The sequence below is a fragment of the Triticum aestivum genome, chromosome 4B (genome assembly GCF_018294505.1).
Source record: "Triticum aestivum cultivar Chinese Spring chromosome 4B, IWGSC CS RefSeq v2.1, whole genome shotgun sequence".
NCBI lineage: Eukaryota > Viridiplantae > Streptophyta > Magnoliopsida > Poales > Poaceae > Triticum > Triticum aestivum.
Genome location: NC_057804.1, coordinates 59179632 through 59186789, shown reverse-complemented (window position 1 = coordinate 59186789; position 7158 = coordinate 59179632).

Here is a 7158-nt window from a genome sequence, read left to right as displayed (position 1 = left end):
GTAGCATCACCATGCCGGCGGGCAACTTCCCCTGCTTATTGAGCTCAGCGGGCATGTCGTCAAGGCTGTCCTTCAGCAGCTCCACCAAGCCGTGGATGAACTCCTTCTGCTTATTGGGGTGCTTATTCAGCTGATCGGGCAAGCCGTCGAGGGATAACGACTCCAGTACCACCAGCTCGGCATGTTCGCCTCCGCGGCTAGGGAGCTCCTGGGAGCCATCGCCTGCCCGTGAGAGATCTTTCGAGGTCTCTGCGTGGCGGGGAGCCCTCTTTTTTTCCGCAGCCTTGGTTGCCGCTCCCTTGTTACTAGTAGTTCTCGAGCTAGAGCTCTGCACACCGGCCATGGCAAGGACAGACGAAGAAGAAGGACTTATGAGGAGGAAAGGTAGAGTAATTTTCGGTTAGGTAGTTCCCCTTTTATAACCTAAGTACTAGGACTAGTACTAATACCTGCATAGTGGGAACATGTTCAGGTTTGGTACGTACTAGTAGGTGTGAGCAGGCTTGCACTTAATTGTAGCACTAGTACTTTCGAATGTGATGGGAACAAGGTAAAGATTAATTGATGGTTTTGGTTTCGAGGCCCGAAACGGCTCCCGATGAGTTTAGTGGATCACAAATTTCAAGTAGACTACACTGCTCAAATGCATAAATATTATGTTACTGTAAAAAATTGGCACAAAATACAAAGGAGATCAATGGAAGTACTACTAGCAACCCATGATTTAACTACTCGCATGCACGCAGTGGAGTAGTAATGTCTTTCTTCCGCCCTCATGTCCACTCAATTTGCATGTGCTATATTAATTGACCATCAATGAAGTGAAGGACTTTACACGCGTCAAATTATCACATGGGGTGGATCTTGGTACAAAATTGCGTCTACCCATGTACCCGTGTGTGCGTGCGAGGGAATGAGTGTGTGTGTGGCGTGCGTGCACATCTTCGCTTCGTGCATGTACCGCCAGTGTGGCTCAAAGAGGACGAGTACATTCTTCTGGAACCAGTAGCACGTCACTGTGATCAGTCCACACAAGGAGGTCGCGGCAACGCCTCCACATGTTCACGTGCATGAACTGTAAGAGAGACATTGTGTAGCGTTGCCATTGGAATTCTAATTTACGTGTTTTTCACATACTCGAAGTACTAGTAAGGTACACATGCATTGCACGCATCAGATTTGGCAACCAAATTATGAATAAATGCCACACTATAGCATGTAAGCTCTGAGTCATATATGCCTCATGTAGACCTTCGTTTAATTCTTATAGTTCATCTCATTCAAAATCAATTAGTTTTTATAAAAAAAGCTAGGTCCTCTTTGATTCATAGGATTTCCAAAACGCGGGAATAGGAAAAACATGGGATTAGAGTGGAATGTCGTCTTGAATCCTACAGGATTGTACGAGTGTTTGATTGTGCATAGAAAAAACTCAGAATTCTTTCAAAGAGGTTTGAGTGGATGGGATGTTTCCTATGAAATCTAGTGCAAAGGAATCCTATGGAAAAGTTCCTATGGTTTACGATCCTACGAATCAAACAACCAAGATAGGAAAAATTCCTAAGGATTAGAATCCTCCAAAATTCCTTTGAGAATCCTTTGAATCAAAGAAGCCCTTAATCTATTTTATGATTCATGGAATTGTGTGTTGTAAAGCATAAAGTAAAAATAAATAATGGCAATTCAACTAGAAAAAAAGTTTGGGCAGTTATGATACAGAAGATTCTAGAACAAAGGAGAACCACTGTTGTTTTGAGGTTTGTGCATTATGCTTAAGTTCAACCATGGAGTCTGCTATATTGTACATGTGGCAAAATCCGGTAGGGGGCTAGAAGATGGTGCGAGGGGCCAAGTGGAGGGAGACTATGAAGGAGTGCACAAGTACGAGATTGATATTTAGAGAGAGGGGGCGAGAGCGTGCACTATTGCATGCAGTGGCGGAGCCATGAAAAAAAAATGAGCTAGGGGGGCAAGCATTGCTAATCCTTTACGAGGAGGGCCAATTCATCAACTTAAACCATTTTACCAGCAATTGTCTAATGATCACATTCATATTATCCTCGATATATAGTGATGTTAGGGGGGCAGGGCCCTTGCTGCCCCTGTCTTCGCCATTATGCACGCGTCTGAGAGATGAAGCGGAAGGCATGGATGATGAGAGGGGACGTTGGATATATAATTAATGTAGGTGTATTAGCTATATATGTAATCCTATATAGAGAGGTATAGATTGATCGATGTGGACATGGGAAAGAGGGTGAGACCTCACTAGATATATAGATTGATCGGTTTGTGTGGAAAAGTATGAAAGACCTAGCTATATACACATACACATAGAGGAACATCGATCATTGAGCATGCACGTGAGAGATAAAGAATGCCCGATATGATGGAGAGGGGGAGGTGTGTGTGTGTGTGTATGCCTGCATGGGAGACCGACCTGAAGAAAAAGATTGCATGTGTGCGATGGATAATGCCGACTGGTAGTGTGTATGCATGCATGCACGAGAGAAAGTTAGTGGTACAATTATAAAGAGAAGACGATTGTGCGGGGTAAAAGACTAGATGAGGTCATAATCAATGTAAAGTTGAATTCAAATATTTGAATAAGAGATCATGATGTTTGAAACCCATGCATGCATGAATATAACGGAGATCTGCGCGGTGTGGTTTGGAAATGAGCATGTTGTAATGTATACACATTGAACAAGGTCAGACTTATTTGAATTTGAGATACCGATGGCAGACATCGTTTGGCCACATTGCATCCGTGCATGGACACACTATTCTAATTGGAGATGATGGGTGGCTTTCGCATCACATATCTATATCTACACCCCTATATATATTACATTTTATATTTTTTTATATAGTGTGCGGATAACATTAAGTTTGAAAGATGGTCGTTGGATGAGGCCAATCCGATGGTGCAGAGATGGCAAATTTGAGCACTACTGGCCGTTGGTTATCATCTAGATTCCACCAGATTTTGCCACATGTACAATCTAGAAGACTCCATGGTTGAACTTAAGCATAATGCACAAACCTCAAAACACAAGCACTTCTTCTTTGTTCTAGAATCTTTCATATCAGAATTGCCCAAATGTTTTTCTACATGATTTGCCATTATTTGTTTTTACTTTATGCCTTACAACGCACAATTCCATGAATCTTAAAATAGATTAGCTTTCTTATAAAAACTAGATGATTTTAAATGAAATGAACTATAAGAATTAAATGAACATCTACATCATGCATACATGACTCAAAGCTTACATGCTATAATGTGGTATTTATTCATAATTTGGTTGCCAAATCTCATGCGTGCAATGCATGTGTACCTTACTAGTCTAAATGGTGTTTGTGTGTGTGTGTTTTGCGTGTTAAACACATTGTATGTAGTATATCATACATGGTTTAGATTCCAAACATCTAGCTAGAGCATACATGTACTATGATTTGAACTCAACACAAAATGGATACATATATTTGAATTTGAGATTGTATGTACATGTAGTTCGTATTTATATAGGAATTTACTTCTCCTATATTCATGTCATGTGTTGTGAAGATAATATTTAGATGGTCGTATAAGTAACCCAAGTACAATCCCACTCAAACAGGGAAAATGTACTCAAATTTAGTCCATATGCTAGACAACACACATTATTTTTTTTATTGTTGAGGGAAGTGCAAATTATTTTGGTACTGTACACGTTATGTTTGTTGTCCCGATTTTATTAGTTTTTTTGTTGTATTTGAATGCATTTCTAGTAATATAGTAAAATGGGACATGGCTCTCTCTAGTGATGAGGTGCGAATTGTCTTTTTTTGGTACACGTTAAGCTTGTTCTCCTGAAATTTCAAGTCGCGCCTTGTTATGCCGAAATTTCAAGCAAGTGTCTCTGTCTATCGTGTTGCAAAACTCCTGCCTCCTCAACCGGCGCGTTGTTACCCTGAAATATTTAAGATATATCTTTGTCTTGTTGTGCTCCGACAACTCCCTCTATCTCAACCCGTACCTTGCTAATCCAAAATTACAACGCGCGCGAAAAATCCCACCTCCTGTGAAACCCCGACACGCGAAATGCCCGTGATACCCATGAACCAAAAGAACCTCCTCTAATTGGTGGGGGTACTTTCATAACTTACCCCACATTTCGGACAAGCGCGTCCCTAATCCATGGTTCCCACTCCCATCCCATCCGCCCACCCATTCGTACACCGAGGCTGCGAAAACCCGTGAAGCCCCACACCCTCCTCCGTCCGCCACCCAGCCGGAGCCTCTTCCCCGACGACGTCGTCCACAGCAACACCTCGACGTCCCTCATCCACCATACCGGATGAGGATCCGTCGTCGATCTCATCGTCCCACAGGTTCAGCCACCCCGTCCTCCACCTCCAAGGAGCTGCCCTGACGTTCCCCTCGTCTTTCGCGCCACCTCAATTCCCACACCGCCGTCTTCACCTGCACCACCGGAAGAGCATCATCATCACCATTTCCTCGGATGAAGCTGCGGCCTAATCGGTGCCACCAAAGAGGTTGTACACTAATCGCCGCATTTTCTTCTTGATTCAATCTCACGGTGCTGCCGGTGCTCGGTCCCGAGCTGACACAGCGCGACTCCGTCCACAGTGGCGTTGCCGGCCACTTCCTCCATGGCGTAGCTCCCTCGACGGCGACGTCCACATCAGTAGGAGCTGCTGCTGCTTTAGCTCTCACTTGCGCTAATACTTTGCTCTTGCTCTCGGTCCCCTGCCTGGTCTGCTCTTGCTATTGCTCTTGCTCTTGCTCTTGCTCGCACTGCTGCTCTCGCTCTTGCTCTTGCTTGCGATGCTGCTCCGATTTAGCTACACTTCAGTCAACTGAATCGACTTTTGGGTCAGTCGATTTTCAGGGGGTGGGGGGGGCTCGCTGGAGTTAAGGAAGAACCAGCCGCAGTGGGGAGGGGGCTCACCGGAGAGGTACCCCATTATCTATCTTAGGGTTCAGGGTGGGGGCGATGGTCACCGGCGGTGGCGGGGCGTTGCGTGGGGATCACTGAATAAAAATCTCGGCACGGGGGGGCCTAGAGGGATGGCCGGGCGGCAGCGGACTGGCGGTGGGGAGTGTTTTCGGGGCGGGCGGGGCGGCGCACCACCGGCCGCGGGCAGCGGGGGCGGCTATTTGGCCGGTGGTAGCTGGCGGCTCAGGGGGGGTGGAGGTTGAAGATGAATTGCAGGCCCTTGATTTCGTATCCAACGGCTACAAAATCAACTGACCAGAGATGAAAAAGTCAGTTGACTGACATGTAGACTCACCTATAGTGCGTTCAGTTTCGACAGTAAAATTCAGTTTTGTCAGCAAAATTTAGTTTCAACAGTTAAGTTCAGTTTCGATAGTTAAATTCAGTTTCGACAGTTAAGTTCAGAGATGAGCCGCTGATGTATTTTACATCTAGCACTTTGTGGTTATGTATTTTACGTCATCTATTGGAGATGCTATTAGAATTCCACTCAAGTTAACATTGTCTCTCTTGTCCTGCTTCAGCCTCGGCATCGTACAACTCACCGGAGCTGCTCCAACAACAAAACCCTCCATCACAGCGGAGCAGTACCTCGGGCTCCATCTCCAGACGCCTAAGATCTTCTTCACCTCCTCCAATAGCCAAGTCAGCCGGAGCATCCTCACCGGCCAACCCAATCACGTTGAGATCGACATGGCTTCGCCAAAGAGGTTGTACACTTGTTGCATCTCTTTTTTACTCTACATGTTATATATATTGTCCACTGAGCACACGTAGTAACGTGAAATACGATTATTTTATCCTACTATATGACAAGCAGTGAGGTGCCAGGCAACTTAGCTATCCGTGATGGACTCTCTTGAACGCCATCATTATTTATCTCTACGGGTTTGAGTTGTGCATTTACCGATGGGTCTGGGAGTTGAGCTAGTAGGGCAGTGGCCTGGGTCCAAAGTAATAGAAGTAGCACAAAAACATTTTTTTAGTGTAGGTTTTTCCTTGCTCAAGCCTGTCTACTAGAATCGCCAGTGCTTGAAAGGAAAAGTGAATGAAAAACATAGGAATTGGAAAGTTTCATACGGTACTACTATTCATGAATCTGGTTCAAAGGAATGGGGCAAAGGAAAACTGTAGGATTTGTTCCTTTAGTGTCTCCTTGAAAGAAAAACCGTAGGAATTTTAATTTCCACTTGTCCTCCTTTTCAAATTCCTATTCATAAAGCACAAGACTAAGAGATAGTAGCATAATATCATTATAAACGTACATTTTCTTGTGGTTTGACTTAATCTCACCATGCTTCTTTGCATCCTGTGATCTTCCCATTCTTGTGAATCAAACAACCAGGTTGGCAGAAATCATGTGTTCTTAAATTATCTGTTTTGCACATGCATTCCTATCCTATTCCTGTCTATTTCCTATCCCTGCATTGTTAGAATCCTCAAATTCAAACAAGCCCTTACACAATTACTTATGTTACAGATATGTGTCAAAAAACCTTGTGTGGTTTGTCCTGCTCCTACGGTGTTGTGTTCCACCCCAACTCAGTTGCTCCAACGATAGAAGGGTACACCACAGCAGGGATCCGCTCTCCAGATTGTCTTTCGCCGCCTCAGATCTTCTTCCCCGCCGCCGGCAGCCACGACAACTGCATTACCATCATCAACTGAGCAGATAACCTTGAGGACTACACGGGTCCGCAAGAGAGGTCGCACTCTTCTATGTCTGCTTACGTTATGCATCACTTAATATGATGACATGCTACTTTATTATCGTGTTCACCTATTAGACTCCGAGTAAGGTCCAAACTAATGCTGAAACTTGAGTTTTTAAATGGTTGTGGGGTACATATTGGGGCAGCAATTAGTATTATCTAGTTAATCTCGGGTGTCTACTATGAGTTTCATGTTGGGTGAAAACAAACATTAAAGGAGCCATTATCTGTATTTTTTTAACTAAAGCTATTATCTGCCTGCTATCATTGGTTTTGGGTCTATTCATAGTTTGCTACCATCACTCTGGATTTGTGCATGCACTCCTTACATAATCTCACTATGTTTTATTCCTATGCATATCAGTTATTGTACACAATGGAACTGAACATGTAGAGCAAAAGAGACGAGCCTTGCATAGCAATAAAATTTCATGCAGACG